The 25,647-nt window shown below is 38.1% G+C and overlaps 1 protein-coding gene across 4 annotated transcripts in view; it reads left to right on the top strand.

Moving 5' to 3' along the window:
* Positions 1-14,540: 14,540 nt before the first annotated feature.
* Positions 14,541-25,647, top strand: part of KDM4C (lysine demethylase 4C) — a 249,253-nt gene continuing 238,146 nt past the window's right edge. Inside the window, exon 1 of one of the 4 annotated variants that reach the window (XM_085043371.1) lies at positions 14,541-14,731. The gene's annotated coding sequence lies outside the window, so the exon portion shown is untranslated. Of the gene's footprint in view, positions 14,787-25,461; positions 25,633-25,647 lie in introns of those variants that run through there. The other 3 variants (XM_085043366.1, XM_085043368.1, XM_085043367.1) reach the window with 3 other exon arrangements.

Raw genomic sequence — 25,647 nt, 5'->3', positions numbered from 1 at the left:
GAAGATTAGGTTTTGCATGTGCATAGAGTTTTATTTTGCTACTTTCAGAGTAGAAATTGAGTTATTATTACTTTTGTTTGTTCTTCAGCTAGCACACCTAAACAAACTGCTGAGATGACAGCTTCAACAAAAACTTAACTTTTCTTTAAAAAAAAAATCTCAGATCCTAGACATCTGTCTAAATTGTCAGTCCAAGGCATATTTATGAAACCATCACTTATCTTGAAAAACACTGAATAAAAATCATCCTCCTGAAACAAGATTGGGTCACAGCTCCGCATCTTTCAGAGTCTGAACAAGATCCCTTAGTAATGGGAAATCAATTACAAAGCCAGTTTTCTTGTCTTTGGGGTAAAAGTTTATGAATTCCTCTTTGTAAATCACGGAGGCTCTAACAGAGCAAATCTCTTTCATCTTTGTATCTCAAAGCAAAAGATTTGAGAAGAAATCCTGCAGTTCCTGAGTCGTCATCTGCTTACAGAAAGCTGTTGCTTTCCAAGCTGTAATGATTTATTAACAGACTATTTAAATCAGTTCTGCAAATGCAGCAAGCTATTCCATCAAAACATACTTTCTATCTGGCTCTAGGTGGCCTACAATTGGTCAGGCATTGTGTTTGATTGTAGTCTGACTACACCTACACATACACAGATTTGTCCATATAAATGCAAATGAAGTTTCTGATTGAATAAACGTAAGATTTCATTCTATCATGTCCATCCTACAATGAAGGGTGACTTTCTTGGGTGCATAAGTTTTGCTGACCTACTGAGGATGACAGGAGAAAAATATCACAGATAATAGAATGTGGGACTGCATGGTGAGGATAGCGGAGTGAAAGAAATGGGTTCTTCTGATAACAAACTAGAAGCTGCAAAGATTGGTTCAGCTATCTTCTTGAACATTTGCAATTGTTTAGAGTACCTGATATTTTTCAAACTCCTAAGGAACATATCTATGTGGACTCTTAAATGCAGACCAACACTGAACCAGCACTGAAGAATCTGTCTCTGAAATCAAAACTGAAAAAATACTTTAATGTTACATAATATCTTAGTTAACATATAACTTTTAAAAAGAGTAAAATGTTGCAATGTCCTGGTTGTGATATTAGATACCTTTTTGCTGTGCCTGTTAAAAAAAAAAAGAAAATAAAAACTATCAAACATGTCTAAAATACAAGCTCTTTAAAATGACTGGTTCATATACACTTACCAAAGACTTCTTAGGATGCAGCCATACTTCCTGTAAACATCCCAAATACAGAAAGCATGCTTCACCTGAACACGACTTGCCATTCACTTTTGGCCCCTGAATCTCTCAAGGACTGCATATGATTTGTACAGCCATGATTTTGGAGCTTGGGCCACAGAGCATCCATTAATGTTGATTCAGTACAGTGCTGCTTTACCATACTTTGCCTCTCTACAGGATTTAAACATCATAATGAGCTTCAATTAATTCAGAATTTTGTTTTTAGTGCAGACTGGTAAGGCAAAATCCTGACTCAGGTGGAGAAGGAACAATGTTCAGACTTTGGGGGGCATTTGGAAAGGCAGACTGCAACAAGAAAATGAAAAATGCAGCTTGGGATGTCTACTTGACAAATTGATGGGAAATGCTGGTCATTGTCAATATGGTTTATGTGAAAGAAGTGTGATGGAACAAGCAGTTGGCCAGAGCAGAAACTGACCAGTGGACTGACCAGTGGCAAAGAGAAAAAACAGAAGTAAGTCAGGAGTAAAAGGAAGTGTTGTGCTGAAAAAATAGTTAATTAACTACCATTTTCTGAATAAGGTATGTGTCCTAGGGAGAAAACAGCAACCTTAAATATTCTAAAAATATATTCCAATGCATATGTCTAGAGACTAGATTAAATGTGCAGAGAAAATCCTAAATCTTAATTTCATGATTTACAGTGTTTCAATTGTTTTGGATGTAAAGACAGCCGACAGGTTATTATCTGTATTTAAACTAGCATGGCTGTATACAATGATGAGGGAAGCTGAGAAATCTCAAATGCTACTAACAATTTGTTTGTTGTTTTTCAACATAATTATGATAAAGAAAGGACATGCTGTCTCATATCATTTTCTCATTACAGTCACTCTCCCAAAGGGTGACATGGCAAAATGTTAAGTAATAGATGAACAGAAGCAAGAAGAAGTTGGAATTTCCACAGCACTAGCTTCTGAAAATTATGTAGTTTCATACTACATGTGCTCTTATAGCACTGTATACCTATTGCCCTTGGATTTATCTGTGTGTCTTCATTTTCTAATGTACACTGAGTTAATTAAGGATAGCCTGTTAGTTTACTACTGCTGTATGAGAACATTAGAGATCACTATCTTCTAACAGTGCTAATATATTAGCATGCCTAAGTGCAAATATTTAAAATGTATCTTCTATGTGCTTACGTTGACGAATTGCAAAATGGCATTATGCAACTCTGTCTTTGGTAATCTTTAAAAAAAGCTGAAATAAATAATAGGATCAAGTCATCTTTGCTTTTTACTGAATCAAGATTTCCATGAACTAGAAATATGGCTTCTGAAAATTTTGTAGAACATAAGAGCACAATCACACTTCCTTGTCTGAATGACAGCTCCTTTTTAAAACATAACCTCTGCCATGTAATTATAAGGAGCTTCCAGAAACAAACCCTCATGACTCTGCTTACTGTTCAAATAGAAGTTTTGTCTTCTGTCAATCAATATCAACCCTAGAACAAAGGAATATGCCTTTCCACAGAAACAGTCTGGGCTCATTGGTAGGGAAAACCCTGGGTGAGGAGTACTGGCTAATACAGTCTGTGCCTCCTTGTCTCAGCAATTCTTAATCAAGGTAAGCAATGTGCACTGTTAAATGGGACTGAGTACTCAGAAGCTCCTAAAGTAATAAAATGCAGTGGTGCATTGAAATCAAAATGACAGAATTGTTTTGCTCTCCTGGTCATATCTCATTAACCTGTTCAAATATGAAATAAAGAAATCATTAAACTCAGGTCACCCATTATTAAGAAGCAGATAATAAAATCTGAAAATGTATTACCTTGCATTTTAAATTTTTGACCTGTACCAAGGAGTATGTGTCATGTTGCTCTAAGAACCTTTGTTTATAAATTAGTCTGAACATTTTAGCAATTACTTAGCAGGAAATAACAGAAGAAAGTAAGTGGACAATGCATGTAGAGATGCAAAATAACTGCATGGTAGTAAGAGACTGTAAAGCAGTATAATGCTCTGCCATTGTAATTGCAGTCTGTAATTGATCTAGGAAAATGTATATGAATAGTAATATTTGTGAACACAACAATTAAACATTCAGTGAAATATTTAATTTTCTGTCAAAACATTGAAGAATTTCCAACAGCCTGTTTAACTAAAATAATCTGAGAATCACAGGTTTAAGGATTCTATTTTCTTGTAAAATAATTTTACTCATCTGAAGTTTTAGTCCTGTTCAGAAGTCCATGCAGATACATCCTTGATAAGAACAAAAATACAATTTCCACAACTTTCCTTCTGGGTACCTTAAGCCATTTGCCAAATCTTTTTTATTGGCTGCTCAATAAAATATGAAGAAAATTACTTAGTAGCAAGTAATATCAAATTGGTATTTTTCTTCCTGTTCTCATAAGTAAGATTCTTCATAAGTATAGATTCTTCTATAGGGAAAACCCTATAGAGGCCAGCACATTGCCAGTCACATGATCATACTTAACGGAATTTATCACAAAGCCCTCAGCAAGTAAAAAGTTAATTAAAATCTAATCTCCTTTGTGGTCCCCCCCCCATCCCTGTCCCTCAGTGCTTGTGTCTGTTTCTACTCCCACGCCCTAACCACCCAGTCATATTTCACTATATGCTCCTCTGCCCTGCAGAACCTGGTGAACTCATTCTAACAGAGGATTTAGAATCAGAATGTGTTGGGTTGTGAACTACTTCCTGTACACTTGTGGATTGAGTAAATCCTCACTATCTTCATGATCATTGCCTTCCAATAAATCACAGTGCTCCTCTTTGCCAGTTTTAAAGAGCTTCAGAGAGCTAAAGGACCATGGAAAAGACATTTGGATGGAGCAAGGGAAGCTTTTGGTGAGAGATCGGCCAGATTCCCTCCTAAGTAAATATTATCAGTGTGTACTTGGGCTTGTGAAAGTACAAAATGTTAAATCTGAGTGTCACTTCACATTGACTCAGATACAAATAGTCCACAAAGCTATAATGGATAACATACCAGTTTTAAAAATAACAATAAACAGTGTGACGAACATTTGTTTCATAGCTGTTCTTAGAAATAACAACAGTGAAAAGCACTATTTTAATGCTGACCATCTTTCAAACTTGGTCAGTTCTGGTCAGATATGTGGCCAGTTTGTGCTTTTGGTTTATTCAGGATGGCCAAATGAATCATATTTTTAGTTAAATAGGTACAGAATAAGTATTTGGTAGGGAGTATAAATAATACTATTGATTAGAAAAGTGCCTTTATTTTATCTCTCTAGGATCTTTATTTTATCCCGTCTTCCATAACTAAGATGCTTTTCCAGTAATTCATATTCTAATAGTCAATTCACTCCCATATCAACTAGAGTTTGAACTATGGCTGCTTTTTATTTTATATGGAATAGAATATTTTTCTCTTTGTGGATGCATACCAACATTTTTATTTCCATAAATAAAAAATAAGAAGTTAAATCTCTCCCTTCCCATGATGGTCTAATGTACCTAGTGCAACTTGTTTCTGATGTTTTTGTACCTTTATATGCTTCCGTGATGGTTGTCCCATGACTCTTCAGCCTGATAGATCAGCTCAGCATTCCAAGGGTTGGTGCTAGAGCTCAATGAAACAAAATTGTTTCCAGCTTCTCACAGCTCAGGAGAGGTTGCTATCAAGAGTATACAGCTGTGTAACTATGCAAGATCTATCCTTTTCCTGCCTTTTTTTTTTTTTTTTTTTTTTCCCTGCTCTGCTGTTCCTATTTGCTTTTTGTTTTCTTCATAGTCTTTTTTTAAAGTAGTGTTATGGTTTAGGAATGGTGTCCTCCAATTTAGTGCTCACCCTGAAACCGTGTGCCACTTGCTCACTCCCCTGCTTCTCCTCTCCCCCTTCCTTGCACTGTGTAGGAGTGTGCACAGCAATTTGATAGGGAGACTAAGAATTCTGGGGTTGTAGATGTCAGGGAAGATGGGAAGCTCACAGCAGCTTATTTAATTTCTCTCTCAGCGAAAACACCAGGAAAGGAAGAGAAAAAATGTATTTTCATATACAGCTGGATGCTTTTAGCAGTACTTCTAAAGAACGTGGGAATTCCCAGAATGCCTTTTAAACTGGAAAGCAGAGAGGCACAACCTACAAGTATGGAGGAATTTACCTTCCTTTTATCCAGTGGTGGTTGTATGGTGGGAGACTCAATCATATTTCTTAGCAGTAACTGCCATATTATCCAGGCAGTTTAACTACTCTAATTGGAAGAGAAATTATTCAAAAAGGTGATGAAAAATAGATTTTTAACCTTTGCAGACAGAGTTTCAGAGACAAACAAATAAGAATTTGTACTAATAAGAGGATGTAGATGACTAGGAGTGGACAATGAGAGCCATGTAACCAGAGAGGGCTTGAACTGATCACTACAGAGAATGAGAGATGTCACATAGTCTTCGGGTAACACCAGTTGCCAAGTGCTTTTGTAACATCTCTGCACTGAAAGGCCCCTTCTGTGTATTGATACAATATCCCAGTTTATAAGAAAGTTATAGATACGTATTTAATCACTTGATTAATAAGCTAAGACTGCTCAGACAGGGACTCTACCAAGTTGCAGGGTAAGTGATAGAAGGAAATGTGTGTGGTTGGGCACCTCTGGGGGTGTGAGTGAAACAAACACGATCTCCTGTCAGTAGGAGCAAGTTGCTGGACTGACCTAGTGGAGAAATACCCTGATTCAACACAAATACCATCCACTGCCCACCACATTTAGCAGCAGTCAGCAAAAAATGACACAATGACACTGTACACTGTGAAAAAGCTTGATTTCTATATGGCAGTGCCTTTGAAACACATAGAATCTTGTGTTTCATTATCAATGTATGCCTTGGAAAGCACAGTATCTGGGTGCAGCCCAATATAGGGACATGCATGTCTGTGTTAGTAATTTTACTGTTTTATTTCAATTGGGTTACTTCACCGTTGCTACAGTTCAGTGAGATGCACAGTTTCCTCTTCATCTTCTTCCCCTGGGTTAATACTGCTCATACAGTTAGTCTTGGGCTGAAAGGGCACTGCAATACCAAGTACCTATGTTTCCTACATCTGTCACCCCTAGTAATATTGTCTGCTTCTCTGTAACTCACTACTTCCTTCCCTACTTTCTCTATACTATAACATCCCACCAAGTGCATTCAAGCATCTATTTGGGGTATGCACTCGTCTGTACATTCTGTGGCTGTCTGATGTAGCTTGATTTCTCTGATTTGTGAGGACTTTATCACTGTGTAAAACAGTGTGTAAATTTTCCCTTTTTGCTAATCTTTTTAGTATCAGTGATGCCAATTAAGTGCATGGATGTCTGTGGAAGGACAATTTGACTCAATCCCTTTGACTTTTGCTGTTAACAGCCATTCCTTATTTCAGGCACAATGATTAAACAAAGTGATTGCTTGATTGCACAGATCACACCAGAAATTGAAAAATGAGGATTAGCTGGTGCCATAGCTCACGAAGGAATTAACTGACAACATTGCATTTCCCCATCTGTACTTTGTAACACATGGAAGAGCACAATGAAATGGATAAAAAAGACAGAAGAAGAATACAATGCATTTAGCTGTGGCTCATCTGGTTAAGAATATTGCTTGTAGCGATAGGCTCTGAGATCAAACAATGAATTTACTTCTTTTAAAAATCAAACAAAAAGTATGAATACAGCAACACTAATTTGGCAGTATCTACTTTCAAAAACCTGCATAGTTAGCCGGTTTACTCATTTTAACTGAAGTTCTAATTCAGATTCTGGTCCTATAATTATTTCTATGATATCCTAAGATTTTGGTCTGGTTAAAAAACCTGGAAGCAATGTCAGCTGTGCAAGCCCCAGTAAAATAACAAAAAAACCCCAGTCTCCATTCTGTGTTCTTGTTTCAGTATTCATCTTCTTCTTGTCATTATCCTGTGATAGACTTCTATAAACTTGAAACTTCCAAAGCTCAGCGAAGGCACATGGCTGTTGCACAGAAAATGGCCAGATATTTTGCTTATAAATTCCTCTTCTCTAAATGTCTTCTCAGAGAGTAATTCCAAAAGAAATCCAACATTTTACCAGCATCTTTATTTATATCCATGACAGGGGCACTATCTTCTGTTTCAAATATATCTCTGAGAAGCAAATAGGAATTCAGAGCTAAGCTCTAAGGTAGTAATGTAAGAAAGTTAAGCTGATGAAAGGCTTTTTGTGGAACTTTTGACAATTTCTTATCTTTTTTGGATGACCTCTGGATTGGAGCCATTACAGATGTTATTCAAGTTGAAAACCTTGGACTTCCGTGTCTTAGGATGTCATTATTATTCTAGATAGATGTTGAAAAGTCTCTTTATGTCTTAAAAAACAAGGCAGGAAAAAAAATCAAGAACAAGGTCTTTGAAAATGTTATATACTGATATACACCAGGCCAATATCCAACAGATTAATTCCACCATTGCAAAGTGGGAAGAAAACCAAGAACCCCTCCCAAGCTCTGTCCCTCCATCTCTGCTTACCATTTTTACCAAAATCCTACTGAACTGGCACATGACAGTTCATAATCTCTTACGAAGGTTGAGAGTTCACACAGGAATGAACAGAATAAACAAAAACAATCAGCATGAGAGAACAGAAAGACCAGAAAAAAGATTTTCAGGAGTGTTCATATACCTTTAAAAAATTATTTACAATATTATTTGCCTACTGGATGCATTTGTCTTCATACATCTAAGTCATATTTATCATCCTGAAATTAGGATTTATTACATCACTGATTTCAGTATTTTCCATTTACCAAAGTCACTTGGTGCATTTTCAATAGAGTCAAGAAGTACCGAGATGAGGATATTACTCTGCAAACTCCAGAAATTTTGCTGTTTTAATCCTTGTTTGATTCCAGATCAGCAAATACTATTCTTCATTGTTTTATAGCTAGAAAAAAAACCCAACATAAAAAAATTCAGTTAAGTGTCAGGTGACTTAAGAATATTTTTGGACTTCCTCTGGTACTCCGTCTTAGGTCTTATTACAATACTATTAATGGGATGGATGGCTGTATCTAAGGACAACAATGGCTACATCAAATCAAATCTAATTATGTGTGAGGCCAAAAATGTACTAATCTTCACACACTACTTGGTTGATATGTTTCAACATCTTTAAAGGTTCTGAATTCAGGTTGCTTCTCAGAACCATGATGGCATTAGTGCTTTGAATTTAATCAAAATTAATTTTAAAAAAATCCTTTTTAAGAAGTCTGTAGACTTCCACACTGAAAATAAAGCAAATAAATTGTGAACTATCAAATGAAAATCAGGTCAAAATTTATTTCAATATTTAGTTACATTACATTAACTCTCAAAATGATGAATTGTTAAAACTTCAAATGTAAAAAGACTCATCCATGTTCATTCTGACTACTGACAATCCGCAACTTTTTTACTAAAGGATTCTACCCATGTAACCTGTAGGTGGCTAAAGGTTTTACTTTACATTTATTTATATTAGCTTTGTAATCCTTTCTTCTACTTTTATGTCTCCCTATAAGATACTATATTACTGTATTAAGTGAACAATTAAAAGTGTGAAAACTCCTGGTTAGTAAAATTTGCATTTAATTTCCAGTTTCTGAAGAAGTTTAAACATAGTGCAAGTTCTAGAAAATAGTATTCTGAGGCAATACTTTTGGCTGTATACACTTGGTTACTTTTTTCCTTTATACTTGTTCTATGCAGTGATCTGAAGGTAAAGCTATTTCAAATACTTTCTGTATTATCACATAAAGGAATTTTAAAGACAAAAAAGACAAAAGACACTAGCACAAACACTGTAGGTGATGGAAGCAATGTTTTTTAAGTTAATTAATTTATTTTTAAAGAAGCTTTCTCAATTTCCACCTATGATATGATCAAGGGTGCACCAGACTTTCTTCGTGGTTGACTTTTCTTGTTAGTCAACTCACAGCAGAGCCCATATCCATTTTCTTTTGATTGGAAAAAGTTGCCAAAGTAGTTCATACAAACCAATTTATTTTCATGGTTTCAAATCTCACAGACTTTTAGCTCTTTTTGTGGTATCCTTGAGCCAGTACTTGCCCAGCTGGTGTCTACTGTTTCCTCTCTGCTCCTTCATTACCTTCTTGGGCAGACACACACACTTCAAGACAACAGCAAAAAAGCCTCTCCTATCTGCTCAGTAAGAAAAGATGGAATATATTTCTGGATGAGGGCATTACAAAGGGATGTATTTAACTTTTATCAGTTCAGACCTCAAATTGCACAAATGCAGAAAAAGGACAATAACTGGTTAACTGCTACTTGTTTGTAAGCTCCTATTTGTCAGATTCTGGGTGGATTTCACAGACTGTTTACAGAAGTTTAATTTATGGTTTAAACGCAAGCAGTTTGATTACTGGCATAGCTAAGCCTTGCTTTCTGATATTACAGTCTAAGTTTACTAGTTTTTTGGGTTTTTTTGTGTTCAAGAGAGACACTTCAACTGCTTGTGGATGAGATGAGCAGAAGATAAAGACTGCCACCTACTGTTCTGAAATAAAGCAGTTTCTGCATACAGCAAGAGACCATGAGCATTCTGAGTTCAGTGCTCCAGACATCTCTATCACTTTCTCAATAAAAACATTTTGGTTCCCCTAACACATAATTTTTTAATCTAAGTGGAATGCACCTTGGCTTTGTGCTTAATTTATAAATTGAAAGACTTTTCTACATTTCAGCGAATGGCATCAACAAACCAAATTCATAGAAAGTGGAAGTACCTGGGTGAGGTATTTTATTAGAAGATGTATTTGATTTCTTTTCCGTTAAGCTTATGTACATGAATTCTGCTATTTATTTACAGTGGAGGGCAAGAAAAAATTCTATGCTCTTTGTCCTTGTCTGAATGTTCTTCTTCACCTTGTCATTATAATGGAATTGTCTTTTATGCATATAAAACTACTGAAGCCAATGGAATTCACGTGGGTACTGCAGACAAAACGGACAGATACTGCAAAACTTTTCATCTGGAACATTATTAAATATGGGTCAGAAAACAAAATGTACTGAAAAGAACACAACCTCATTGACAAAGAGAGAAGACAAAGTGACCTGATTATGTACTGCTAAATGTTCACTCCTTTCACACTACAGCACATCTAAGACTCTTGACCATCTGTCCAGTATTACTGGAAATCAGCATTACTTTTTTCATAAATCTGGCAGCAAGAACAGTAGTGCCATCAAATGATGAACCTCTGACTGCTCAGCTGAACCGGCTGGGAGGCAGAACCTGGGCCTCAGAGACTTGATACCTAAGTACACTTGCACTGCATTTTCTAGAACTACTGCAATACGGAATAGCTCTCTCTTTGATACAGAAATTTTCCTGAGAAAAAAAAGCTGTCAGCTGAAAGGAACATTGTCTGGATAAGTAAGCTTTCTAATGAAAGTGACTAACATTTAAATACAATAAGGTTCCCTCTATGTTTAACATAAAACGTCAAGAGTAAATATAAAAGAATTAAGTACTTAATGAGAATTCTCAGCTTGGAAGTTCTATTTATGACTATCTAGTCTGGCCTTTTTAAGAGGAGAACAGATATTCTGGGAATTTCTATATCAACCCAAAAGGTTCTGAGACAGAGCACTTAAAATACTTTTCATCTGGATAGAATGACTGAATCGGAAGAAGGATACCTGTGGCTAGCACAGGTTTTTCCCATGAGAAGTTTTCTTGTGTTTTGTAAATAAAGATAAAGTTTGGATGTTGTTGGAACAGTGTCCCAGAACTTGGGCAGTGCAGGCCTGGCCAATCAGGCCTGGGGGAAGGCTTCTGACTGACCAATCTGGGTGACTTTTGAGAACTCTATATATGTGATGAAATCAAAACAATAAAGGTCATTCCTTCTTGCCACTGAGAACTGGTGCCTTCATTACTCTGCTAGCTGCTCAACAGCGACAGATACCTACCAACTTTAAACATGGGTAAACCAACTCGCTATTTGTTCTGCTAGTGTTTTTACTCTTCATTATTCTCAGTTTAGCTGTGCCTAACTTCATTTTCATATCACAAAAGTGGTTAACTGCTACAGAGTTAAATGAGTGAATGAACTCCCGGAACATGTTAGCTTACATGTTGCTATAATATTTTTAAAATGTGATGAAAAAGATGTAAAATGACAGAAGATATATAGTTAAGAAAACCAAAATAAGTTTTTTCTTCTGTTACATAACATTGCCAAACTGCATACTCTTGGTCAAACATATAGGCTACAGAAATTTTCAGTCAGTATTACATTTAAACAGCCAGCACTCACACCGTCATTTATGACTCAATGCAGTATAACAGAAATTGTAGCAATCTATGTAATCTAAACAAGTGTATCAGGAGCAGGGCAAAATCTGTTTCATTGCCATCAGCTTCTCTGCTTTGGGCCAGCAGTGTTTTGTTTCTGGTATTTGCTGCCATCTCGTGTTTCAGGAAGTATTGCAGTAGAATTTTAGAAATGAACGTTTTGTACCTCCAAAATAACTTTAGTTAGCTATGTGACTACAACGTTAAGTAAATACGTTAATTCAAATTCTGAGAAGATTTTTAAGGGTTATTGCTAGGATATGGAAGTGACCTGCGTTTACAACCGAAATGAGATATTCTGCACCAATTTGGGTGAAAGATCATGCTGTGACCAGTTTTCAACTCTCGCTATATGAACGACATTGACATACTTCCAGACTTCCAGCAGAAGGCCACAGAATTTTCAGGGCCGAGAGGATATCTCCAGTGAGAAGCAACTGAGGGAGCTAGGTTTGTTCAGCCTTAAGAGTATGAGGCTTTGAGATAAACATCTTGCTGTCCACCATTAGCTAGTGGGAGGGCACAGAAAAGATGGAGCCTCCTTGGAAAAACACAAGTGATAAGACAAGACAAACACATTTATTGTGATACAGGAAATTCAGGGTATATTAAGGAAAAATTTTTTCACCCTGAGTGGTACAATGCTGGTACAATAGGAACCCAGAAGTGTCATGGAAGACAAACCTGTAACTCAAACAATTGTCAACTCATCAGACCAGGAATGGTTTCTGACCTCTGCGAAAGAGAGCAGATACACTGCACACAGCACAGTGTGAAAGGCCATTTTATTGGTCAGAGGCTTGTGCTGCCTAGATATTACATCAGCAACTTAAAACACAGGTAAAACTTTAACCACCTTTTCTCTTAGTGGTTGTGGACATGGGACCAGGGTTTTTTTACTAGCCAAAACTAGCCTAAAGATATAGCCTAAAACATGAAAAGAGGGAAGAAAGTGCAGAAAAGTTTACTTAAACCTCAGTAATTCCTGCCAGGTAGAAAATGCCAGCAAATTCACAGGTGCTTTGAGACGCAACCATGCAAGGTGAGTGAGTACTGAAAGCACCGTGCCAGAGCACCTTAATCAAGCCAAAATGTTGATTTATTGACCACACATTGCTACATAACTATTCTGAAAAAGGCCTTACTTCCTTACTTCCATCTATCAAAACAGAAGTTCTACTGGCTTTGAAAAATGATGTCAAGGCATAGTTTTCCATAGCCACAGCATTACGAGGATTAATGCTCTGAGACCACCCATGTGCACCCTTAGTCCATCACCTGGGCCTCCTTGAGCCAGGGGCTCTGGGAGGTGTACACTTTGCCAATACTGTGACACACTCCAGGCACTTCATGGCCTCACAGAGACTTCTAACCTGAAAGAACAACAGATGAGGAGAGGTGTTTACTCAATACTTCCAAGAGTTATTGCTGTACTTTCTTGTCAACAAGTACTCTGCATTAGTCTTAGAGATCACATTTTGAAAACAATGTATAGTCATCAATCTTTTCTGCTTTGTAGTGAATTAGCAAGCAGAGAACAAAGAATGAGAAATTGCATTCAGCTGCACTGTTTTCCTGTAAGCATTAAACAAATATTTCATTAACTCCACTGAAAGCTTAAGGAAGAAGGCAAACAGCTCCCTGTTTCTTCTACTCATGTTCAGTGAAACAATTTTTTTTCCCTAGGAAAGAGAATGACTTGTTTTAGACACTGCTGGATATGGCAGTGCATACAGCGATATTCAGAGATACAGCTGCATGGGTTTTCTTAGCGTATAATACTGTGACCAAATGACAAAACAATGTGAATGTCTCTGAGCACAGCACACTTACAGCTTTAGGTATGCTCCCTTAAAAAAAAACCCAAAAAACCCCCAAACCAAAATAAAATAAAATAAATTCCTGTATTTTTAGGTTTATTTAGTAGAGAAAAGTCTTTGAGTCTCAAAGATAAATATAACTATAAAGTACGGCTTCTTTTAACATAATAGGTATACTTGAAGAAGGACTAAAGAGGTCTTGTCCTTCAATCATCCTCTGGTTATTTTTCACTACTTTCTAGAATACAGCAACCAGAAGCAAAATAGAAGATAAACAGAAGTTACTGATGAGTAAGAAAGGTCAAAGCATATAATACTGTGATTAAACCACAGACTGATTTATTTTAGCAGCAATCTGAACAGTCAAAATTGTACTGTACCATGGCACTTCAGAAAGTAAGGACGCAGCATTGTACATTGTGGGCCTTTGTCACCAAAAGCAACATTAAACTTTTGCAACCAAAATCACTTTTGTACAGCAGTACTGATTGATACCGGACACTGTGGCATGCAGATTAATTAGGATAATCATGCCGACCTTGCAGCTTTCTCCTACAGATACACCTTCCGTACGGACCTGGAAGGTCCTGCCCATCGTGAGGTTACAACAGGAGTAATTGCAGAGCGATTTCTCCTCAGAAAGGGTTATTATCGGAATGGGCCGCCTAGGAAGGTGATGGACTCGCCGTCCCTGGAGGTGTTTAAGGAAACATGTCGTACTCAGTGCCATGGTCTAGCTGACGTGGTGGCATTCTGCCAGAGGTTGGACTGGATGGCCTCAAAGGTCTTTTCCAACCTAGCTGACTCTGTGGTTCTGCACAGACCGCCTTTGCGCTCAGATTTCGGCGGGCGCTTTCCCCAGGTGTGTCCCGGTGGGCACACGGATCGCGAGGGCCGCAGCACCCCGGCGAAGCGAGCGGGGAGCCCTTTCCGGCCCGGGGAGCCCACTCCGGCCCCGGGCGCGGCCGCTCAGCCCGAGCGCTGCCAGGTCAGCCCGACCCGCGCCGCTCCCGCTCCCCCACAGCGCCGCGCCCCGCCCGCAAGCGCGCGGCCCCGCCTCGCTCAGCACGTGACGCGGGAGGTGCCGCTCCCCGGGTCACGTGCGCTGCCCCCTGCGCGCGCGCGTGCGCGCCCGGCAGCTGTCATCCGAAATCGGGAGCGAGGCGGCAGCGGCTGCGGCGCGGGCAGCGCAGCGGGGCCGGAGCCCCAGGGCGCGGGGGCGGGCCTGCCGTGCCCCGTCCTGCGCTGCTCCGCCGCTGCTCCCCCTCAGCCCTTCCTCCGGCCGCGCCCGCCCGCTGGAGCCTCTCCCGGACAGGTGCGGAGCGAGCGCCGAGCCGGCCCTGGCGGCGGCCGCGGGTGTGCGGGAGGAGGTGTGGGGCCGCGCGCGGGCCGGGGCCGAGCGGAGGAGGCGGCGGGGCGGCCGAAGCGGGTCGGGCCGCGTCGGAACGGGGGTCCCGGCGGATCCCGGCGGCGGGGCAGCGCCGGGGCGGGCCCGGGGCGCGGCAGCCCCCGGGCCGGGAAGGGTCGGTGCGGGGCTCTGCGCCGCGGCCGAGAGGGTGGCGACTGCCCCGAAGTAAGGAAGCGAAACCGGCGGGCGTGGGAAAAGTGGGTCTGGCATTCCGGCAGTGCTGGGTCGGGGCAGGCGGTGGGTGCTCTCCGGGAGGTAAGGCAGGTCCTCCGCACTTTCAGAGTGGGTGGACGGAGTGAAACAGAGGTTTACCTCTCTCTGTGTCTGTCAGGGGTTTGATGAAATTGTTGTGGGCTTTCCATACAGTCTCTTTTGGTGCAGCTCGTTCGTTCCTGCATGTAGCTAAGGTTTCAGAGTTGTGTGTTGAGCAAAGTACGGCGTTAACCGTCTGTTCCACATCTGTCTGTGTGGAGCCCTTTCAGAGCATCCTTTCGGAGCTGGTTTTGGGATCAGGGCACTATGCCGTGATAGTTGTCTTCTCTTAACGGGTTTTCTCTCTTCTGCATTGGAATTTAGCCGGGAATCTGGAAGTGTGTACAAAATACAATTTCTGATAGGTAAACTATGTCAGGAAAAATTCTCGTGTGTCCGTGCGTTTCTTAAAACTCTTATTACTAGCTCAGAGAATAAATAGCATTTATTTTTTTACTTTTGTAAACTGCAGATTTATGATACTTTGCTGCGAATTATCAACTATAGGAGCTGAAGTTACCATTTAGTGGTTAGTAAACCAACACCTTTTAAGCTGAATCACTTCTTCCTCAAGAAAGATACTTAGTGATAGCCTAATGCAGTGGATTTTTTGTGTCTGTGGTATAAAATTTGTCTTGAGCTTTGGCTTTACTTTTCCTTGAGTCATCGTAAGTAACTGATGACAATGCTTCAGAGAAGTAAGTTCCAAGCACAAGAAGATGGAAGATACAAGCATGAATTCTGTTTCAGTAGTTGAAACGAGGCTAAACTGAGCCGCTGCACCTCATGTTAATTTTTTTCTCAACTTCGGTTTGGAGTTGTGTTGGTGATGATAATTTCCTTTCTAGGGAGTGACTGAGGAAACAGTATGTATTACCCAAATACTTGGACATGGTCAAATAGCTGTTGGATCAGAATTGGAATAATGTGTATGAGGGAGAATTCTTTGGTCAGTGTTTGTATTAAAAAACCGTAATCTGATGTGGTCTCTGATTTATTTTTATTTTAATGGCAAATACGATGAAATAGGAAAAAAATTAGAATCCTGTAAGTTTTAGTCTTTAATTATTGCTGAGTATTGCATGCAGAATTTTGTATTTCTTGACCTAATTTGTGAACAAATCAAATAAACAGTTCTGCACTAAATCTGAATAGACAATCAAGTGCATTCAAATAATAGAATTATGTTGTCAATTTCTAATTATTATGATAGTCCTGAGGTAATATTAGCAAACATAGTTATTATTAAAAATATTACTTTGCACTTAACTGTATTATAAAATATTGGATTGAGTAGATTAAGTACTTTCTGAGTTTAATAGCTCTTGGTTGGCCTAATTGTTAGTTCTGATGATAATTCACTTAAATATTGAGGTTTTTTCTTAGTTTTCTTTTGATGAGATGTGTTTCATCAGTATTATGCTGAACAGAACGTGGATGGGGTTGTGGTATTTTCATCCTACTACCTCCAATATAAATTAAAAAAACCCCACCCTAACACCTTTTGAAACAGGAGTTTAGTATATGTGGCGCTTCAAAGAGAAGGTGCTTTACTGTAATTCTGTTAGCATTAGGTATTTTCAAGATCCCTGAGTGATCACAGGAATGGTTCAGAAAGCGATGTTCTGAAATGTTCAGATTTTAGTACTTACCTAGTAAAAAATTTCCACAGTCACTTGAAAGCTTGATAATTCATATCTCAAAATGAGGAAATGATGTGGTGAGTACTTTTTTTTATTTTTGTTTAGAATCACAGGAGACCCCATTGAAGATAAGCAATACTTTATATTTGGAGGATGTTAATTGTTGTGTAATCAAATAATATAATGAAGGTGTTAACAAGAATTTACTGTCCAAAGTCCCAAATGTGTTGTAAATAACCTCTTACTGTAGTTTTGGTATAGGAAGACTTCCAGTTTACTTCAGTTTTTGTAGGTGGCATCATATGTCAATTAATTCTGCTGTAGGCTTACACTTTCCTCCAACTTCATTTCGCCTGTTTAAAATTGTGGAATTACACATAGCAGTTGAGTTGTTGGCTTTGCCTGTGCGAGTAGTTGTACTACTGAGTTATACAAGTACTCATTTTTATCCTTAACTCTGTTTATGTCTAGCATTTGTGGGACAAGATATTTGGGACAGTATACCTGGTACACAATACTTAGAATAGTATACCCTGAAAACTGAGGACAATCTGTATAATCTTTAAAATCTATATAGGCAAAGATTAGAAAACTTGTCAGGATTTTGAATTTAAGTTATTAAAGTTGTAAGAGTTAAAGTTCAAAACACATCTCTTCATACTGAAAAAATCTCTGAATGCTGAAAAAAGTTTGCGGTCTAGTCAGTTTCACTTTCTGATTCCCAGACAAGGTGGAATAATTTGTTGACTGATGTAGATAGGGAACTTTCGCAAACAAAATATGTTCCAGTTTCTTGGTGGCATTTCTACCAGTAAAATGTAGAATCACTTGATTGGATTGTTGGGATTTAGCTCATTACACCTGTGATATCTTGCTGGATTTCACTTACTAAAATTAAAAGACTAGTTGTTGCAAGGTGGCTTGTCTCTAAGATGATCTAGATAAAAACTTATGTTCATGGTAGATGTTGTACGACAGACATTACTGTGTTGAGTTAGGTTTTGTTTCACTTTTCGTGGTTTATTCCTTTGATTAAAACAGTGTATGAGTTGCTAAAATGGTAAATAAACCTATGGCTTTGAAACTGGATAAATTGTACATAATCCTAAACTGTTCTGAAAAAAAAGTAGTTTTAATTTAAAATTAAATGAGGGAAAAGCGTAGAAGTCTGTAAACTAAGCTAGAAATAAAGATATAGAAACAAAAAAGTGGGAGAAACTCTCCAAGTTTTAGAACTCAAACTTCATATTTGGGTTTGACTTGATGGAAGTATTTGGTGTATTTGATTTGAATAAATTGTGATAAATACTTCAAAACTGAGATAAGTAAACTATCTAAATAATAACTAATCTAAATATTAACTAATAATAGAGGGAAAACTTTTTCTTAACTGATTTGTTGCCTTCAAAGTTGTAGTATGGCTTGTACTTGAGTTGGTGAAACTTCTAAGTTTGCAATATTCTTCTGTTGTGCCTATGGAAATGTCCTTTGGATTTACTGTGATACAGATTTTTGCAGAGTGATAGAACGTCCTCACTTGGAAGGGACACACAAAGATTCCTGAGTCTGTTTCCTGGCTCTGCACAGGACCGCCTCAAAAATCACACCATGTGCCTGAGAGCATTGTCCAAACACTTCTTGAGCTCTGTCAGGCTGGTGCTGTGATCACTTCCCTGGGGAGCCTCTCCAGTGCCCAGCCACCCTCTGGGTGAAGAACCTTTTTCTGATATCCAACCTAAGCCTCCCCTGACTGAACTTCAGGCCATTCCCTTGTGTCCTGTTGTCACAGAGAAGAAATCAGTGTCTGCCCCTCCTCTTCCCCTCACGAGGAAGTTGTGGAGTGCAATGAGGTCTCCCCCTCAGTCTCCTCCAGTGACCTCAGATGCTCCTCATACGACCTCTCAGACCAAGTGACCTCAGATGCTCCTTATACGACTTCCCCTCAAGGCTCTTTAGAGTTGAACTTGCTTCTTTTGTCTGATATAATATTGTGGGTTGGAGCCATGTGGTTCCCAAATACTATTCTGTGAGTTCATTAAGTAGTCTGCTACTCCTGTTAAATGGTATGTCATTTTAGGGGCCTGGGATCAGTTTGAAGTGAGGAGGTTTTTGGTGATGCAAGCTCACTACACGTGTGGTTTGCTTTAGTGTGCATGCTTTCAGTCATAACAACCAGAAGGGCAGCATTCCTGGCTGTGGCCTGACTACTAGGTATTGGGTCTGTGGTAATTTAGACCAAAATGTGAAGGCAGCAGAATTCCATGAAGTCTTTGAATTAAAAAATCCTTTATGAGAGTGGAAGGGCTCACAGTGAAGGTGAGCTTTATTATTGGTGCAGTAGTGCAGTTTCAGGTGTTCCATAAATAAGCAGCTTTAAGAGAGACAAGTACATTTTTCTGTTTTTCAGGTTGTAGAGACTCATTTATGTGTTTGTTGTTTTTTGTTTGTTTTTTCTTCCCCTCTCATGCTGCCCTTCTTCACCTTCTAATAAAGGATTTGCCATACAGTGGTTCCTTAGGAAAATTATTATCACAGTTACTGTTGCATATCCCTAAAAAGAATATGTTTTGATGTTAAGGACTTGTGAAATCCAAGCTATAGGGGTATCTTTGGGGAGGGGACCTGTAAAAGCAATTAGTTATATGCCATGTACGCAGAAATGACAGATCTACTAGAACTATTTAAAAGTGCTTAATCAGGAAGGAGTTCACATCTACCACCTGCGATTTCTATCCCCAGCAATATTATAGGCTGCATTAGCAATGAATGTTTTTCTGAACTTTTAGGTAAAAGCTGTAAATTAGCTTTCTGAAAACTGAGAGCTAGGCCGAACCACTGTCTGGACTCTGGGAAGAAGGCTCCACCCAAGTTTGAGAATGTTGGTACACCATTGTGTGAATTGATGGGTTTATTTGCATCTAAAGAGTGCTTGGATACTGATTTCCCTTGACTGAAAGTAACTTAATGGAACTGGTAGAGATCCAGAAATAGAATGATTAGAAATATGGAATGGATTTTCTGTGGTAAGACTAGAAGTTTTCAGCTTAGAGACATAACTGCATGGACCATGGTAGAGATCTGTAAGTCCTGTAAGGTCTGAAGTAAATATGAGCAGTTAGATAACTCTTCTCAGAATATTCAGAAATACATATATATATATATATCAGAAATATTCAATGTAAACAGAGGAAGGTATATGTCACTTAACATACTGTTGATTATATAGTGCTTTGTCATGAAATCTTTTGGATATTAAAGGCCTACAAAGGTTCAAAATCATGGGGAAACTCTGTGAAATGCAGTAATATCCTCTGTGTCTGAGGATTCCTTGGTATGTGTGTTGCTGAAGAATGAGATGGTATTCTGAAAAAGGTATAAGCTACCCCTACACTTACTTTTCTCTAGATACCTGCTGTTAGCAATTGTGGATGCTATTCAGGTTGCTTGATAACTTGCTTTTGCTGGAGGCTGTTGCATGCTGCTTGCAGCTAGGGGTATGGATTTCATATCTGTGTTTTCATTAAAAAAAAAGAAGTAAAAACTCTTAAATCATGGGTTGCAGATAAAAATGAGAAAAATACTTTTTCAGTCTTTTTTTTTCCTTGCCCTTTTCCCCAGATCACTGATTTCAAGATGTTTATCATGCTGTGAGCCTGGTGTGGGAGAAGAATGTCTATGGAATGAATTCAGGTCGTTTTTCAGTTCAAAATTTATGGCCTCAAATCAGACCATTTTTATTGTTTTGAAACGTTGCTGTAGGGTAGTATAAAACCTAAAAATGTAAACTTGAAATGAAGTTTGCAAACTACTCAGAGCTTTATAGTAAAATTGAGATGGTTTCAGGAATATGGTTACCTGTCCAGTTTCCTGGTTTGTTAAGTTTTTATGATTATTAAAATCTTCAATGCTCCTAATTTTTTTAAACTTGAGTCTTTCTGATGATGGTGGATGTCTGAGGAATACATACCTAACCATGAGATTGGTCTCATATCACTAATACAAAGCATTGTGTTCAATATATTTGTTTTCACAGTTAATACAATCATATAACCAAAGCAGCAGATTTGGAATTCCTGATAGATAGGATCTCTTTTGAAGCGGGGTGCATAAAGCAGGCAGACATAATTGCACATTTACTGTTAGTAAGGGAACAATTCAAACATAAGTATGCAAACCCAAACTACATTGAGAATTAACTGTTTGCATGCTCAGTAACAGTTAAACATGCAAACTGTGATTTTGTTTTTCCAGTTACCTGAAAGCGCACTGTTCCAGTATTTTGCGTCTTCGAATTTGCTTTGCCGAACGGTGTAGGGAGTTGGATGGTACCTACTTATAGAATATGCTAACAACTATTTTAAAATGATTAATCTCCCCGTGATGTTTTTACTTTCGTTATAAGTAAAATTGCTGCTGAAACTATTAAAGATTAAGGCATGGTTTTCTATTACTTGTTTCGTTTCCCGCTCATGTGGAGCTGATGGTGCAAACAAGTTTACTGTGCAAAACAGCCTTGACAAAAATGCTGAGGCTTTCTGTGCGTGCCTTTCTCTGGACAAGTTTATTTTCATCTTGTTACGTACTTTAAAAAAATACTCAAGATTAGTTTTCTGTCAAAAGTTTGTCCCATAGTTCGTGGGAGTGAAAATTTACAAGAAAAGAAAAAGGAAAGGAAAAAAGTGTTCTAGCTAATCTATCTGTGACAAGTGATGACCTTCAGAGATGTTATTTTTTCCTGTCTTACTACTTTTCCTCATACACTGGAGCTTGCTTAATGTAGTTTGTTTAATTTAAGTAGTAGATTAAAGCTTGTGGATGTTGCAATTTTTTGTATTAGAACACACAGAATAAAATAATCTTATCTTTCAAAATATGAACACAGTTGTTTTATGATGCAGTGGCCTGCAGTTATTTAGTGCTTATCCATGTTAGCTAATAATTTTGTATGTAGCAGAGTATATAGCAATCTGTGCTTTTTCTTCTTATTCAGTAGTGCATTCGGTAGAGGGGACTGCCCAAAGTGGGCAGTCAAGAGATGCCTCCCACAAAGCATCTTTGGAAGAACTCCTGTGTCAAGTCTTGTGTAGTTTAAAGCCAGAACATTTTGGTTTCCTATTGATGATGGATGGATTTCAAAGCACTGGTCAGTTTGTTTTAGACTACAGGCAAAAATAAGTGGATAGCCTTCAGAGTACATCTGCCAGCTTAGTATTAAAACAGAGAGAAAATATTGTAATACTGAAAGCTGGTTTCATGTAGTGAGGACTACAGGGTTTTGTGCCTTTTAACTGACTGCAAATTAACACATGCTGTCTTTCTAGTTCGTTTCATTCTGGTTTAACATTTTCTAGTTGTGTGAATTGGTGTCTTGCTTGTAATTTGATTAAACACAATTGCTAGTTTAGATTTCTCTAATTGTCATTAAATAAATGAAACTTGGAAGATGTTTTTAAATTCTGGTAATAATATATTCTGTGTTCTTTTGAGGGCATCGAGTATTCTGCATGGAGGAACAGTGTTTAACTGATAAGGCTTCCACCAATAAATTTTATTGAGTATTCTGACAGCTGTAAAAGTATGGCAGGTTGTTACAAATAACAGGGCATTACAAATAAAACAATGTTTTGGCAAGGGAGGCTGGAAATTGTAGCTGCTTGGTACTAATTTCTATAGGCAAGCTTCAAGTGATTGTAGTACGCTATAGAGGTCCTTCCCTTTTCTTAGGATATAGAAGAAACAGTTCTATAGATTTTGCTTTTATAGAAGAAACAATTCTGTTGATTTTGCATTTACCAAAAATCATGCAGAATAAAATGTGTTATCGAGCATGTAGTATACACTTCTGTTCTTTAATGTCATGTTTGTTATGTCTGTACAAGCCATGCAGTTCAGATTTTTCAGGATTTGTTTAAAAAAGCACTTTCCCTGTCATCGTAACTGGTGAAATGCATTTGCATCTTGGATTGCATAAATAATTGTAGGATTAATGAGATTTCACCTTGCTGCACGTGAGCTTTTCTAGTGTTGAACTCTGGTGTTTTTAGTTCATCAGGTTTCTTGGGCCACGTACTGACATAAATGTGAATGATTGAACTTTGGTGACTTCATGTTTTCACTTCTGTAGTATTAAGATAAATGTAGCATTAATATTCTCCTGGCTGATGATTTGAGGGTTTTAATAAGGCCTTACAATGTTTATAAACTTTTTAAAAGGAGGATAAGGTTCTTTAACCTAGCAATTAGCTAGACAACTTAGCTCTTTAGCTGGCAGCTTTTGACCAATTACTTGCTTGTATTTTATCGAAATTCTGAGTTATTGAATCAGACACCTTTAAGACATAGGCAAACTACTTGGTCACCAAGAAACTAAAGCTTTATGGACAGGCTTTGGAGTTTATTGGATCAGGTTCATACTTGGGCTTGTTTGGCTAAAGCTTTCTTACAATTAGCTAAAAAGCTTCTTTCAGTGTTATGCAAAGCGCTGATGCATGCTGATTTGAGTGAGGTTTGTCTTCTCATTTATTCACATTACCATTTGTTTTTCTAGGCAATCATGGTCATCTTTTTCAGCGTGCAGTAGTGTCTTGCAAGGGGACAGAAAATACCTGGTTACAGTGCTGATATTAGGGATTTAAAATAACTGTCAAATTTCCTTGTGTAGGTATTACTTGTCTGTTTCATAAAGTGCAGCCTGGGCATGTTGGCCATTTTAAAATTACGTTGTATTTACTAATACCTTGCACAATTTTATTGTGTAGTAGTAAATAAAAGCTCTGGAAGTTTTATTTCTTAGGTTTTACAGCTTTGTAATGTTGCAAAACAGGTAGTTATGTGTACACTTAAGTGCAGTAGTGAAGTCAGCAATGATATGATTGTGGTGCAGATTTTGCATTAGAATGGCCTTCTAGTAGTTGTGCTTTTGTCTGCAAAAGAGTCTCTGAAGGCCTTTTAACTCTTACCCTGGACTACATATTACGGTCTCTTGTCTTAATGATTTGGCTAGGGTATAACTTGAGTTTTTGCTTGTGAGAAAAAAACCAAAAGTAGGCATTATTTGGAGAAAGTATGTAGGACTCTGGAGTTCCACAAAGTCCTTGAGAGAATTACATATTGTGTTAGAAGTTAATAGAATTGAATTGGAAGGCCAACATTCTCTGATTAGTTCATAGCGTAGCTTTATTTTTTGTGGTAAATTTAAATGCTTTAAGCCAGTACTTGTGCTTACTGTTTCATATTGGTGTTTGTAATGACGAAACACAATAATAAAATTGTCAAATGGATATAAGAAGTTACAAATGATAGATCATATTTGTAAAAAAGTGTTGAATCACTAAGACATCATGGAATGAATAGAAACACCTAATGGACTTGTAGCGTAGCAAATTCTGTATAGCCTTTATAGCCACTGTCTAGCCTGTATAGCCTTTCTGCCACTTAATCTAAAGATGTTATGCAGTAAAATCTGCTCAGGGAGTTCTTACAAACATTATGCTTATCAAAGAGCAGTTTTATCTGGTAAGTTAATGAGAATGCATTTTTAACTGAGGAAGAAGGGTTACACACAAGCGTGGATTGGACAGTTTATTTCTACCAAAAGTAACACAGCTGGCTGGTCTGTGTGTTCATTGCTTAGGGACCTGGACCCTAAGACACATAGAAACGAGTAGGAAAAAATCTGTGAAAGGCAGGATTTACATTTTTCACACTTTAGTGAAGCTGAGCAAAGATTGTGCCTTTCCAATGCTCTATACATGTCTTCATAATTAGTTGAAAGTTACTAATTCTGGTTATGATACAGATGGTAGTTCATCACAGTACGGTATGTTATGTGTTTGAGCCTTGTCTTAGTTCCAGAGAAATAGAAGAATAATCTTGTTAGTATCTTCGCAAATAGGATTTTAAGAATCTAGTAGCCAAACAAGAATGCTGACACGTATGACTGTGGAAAGTTAGCATGAGCTAATAATTTATTAGTTTGATTAGAAATCCTTAAATTAACTGAATTTCTGCATTGTGGCAAGGTACCAGGGTATGTTCAGTTGGTTTGGCAAATGGCTGTTTTTAAAGCAGCTCATCTCACATAATTATGGTGTATTTTGGTGAGATGTTTTGATTAAGAGGAATTTTTGTCATGATAATTTATGCAGTAATAACTTCGGTGTGCCTGGTGCTTGAAATCAATCATTGACCAAAAGAATGTTGCAGCTTTTCTCATAGCTGAACAACTTCGATATGGCTTTTTCCTGTCTCCTTACCGTTTTGCGTAAGGACTATAGGAAATCAGATGTATTTCAAACTTATACCCCTTGACATTAACAAAATGTGGGAAGAGGAGAGAGCCTCAGGTTTGTAGGAACGCATATAGGCACTGTGGTTTCTTACGTTCTTCACCCACAGACAAAACTAGTATTAAAAGGTTGATAATTGGTTTCCGTTTGATGCTGACTTACTATATGAAGAATTTAATTTGTTTACATAGCAGCTGGAAGTTTATTGGTAAATCAGTTTATGCTTTTGGAAACTGGCTTCATCTGTGATGTAGTGACAGGCGATGCAGGTGACATCTGACACTGTGAGCTTATATGAGTTGGCAGAATCAATACTATTTTGTGTGTTTAGCTGGTACAGGCTATGTTTTGGATTCAGTATGAGAATAATGCTGATAACACACTGATGTTTTGATTGTTGCCAAGCAGTGCTTAATCTAAATCAGGGACTTTAAAGGGTTTTGTGTTTTTCCAGTGAGGAGATGCACAAAAACCTGGGAGGGAGCTGACCAGAACAGATGACCCGAGCTATCCAAACGGCTGTTCAGTATCACGGAATGTCATGCCCAAGATATAAAGTGGGGGAGTTACCTGGAAGGTTGGCTGATTGCAGTTTGGAGATGGGTTTGGCATAAATCAGTGGATGGTGAGCAATTGCAGT

The sequence above is a fragment of the Lichenostomus cassidix genome, chromosome Z (assembly GCF_008360975.1).
Source record: "Lichenostomus cassidix isolate B80296 chromosome Z, HeHo_3.0, whole genome shotgun sequence".
Classification (NCBI taxonomy): Eukaryota; Metazoa; Chordata; class Aves; order Passeriformes; family Meliphagidae; genus Lichenostomus; species Lichenostomus cassidix.
The sequence above is the reverse complement of the archived record's forward strand: the minus strand, read 5'-3'. Positions and strand labels throughout refer to the sequence as shown.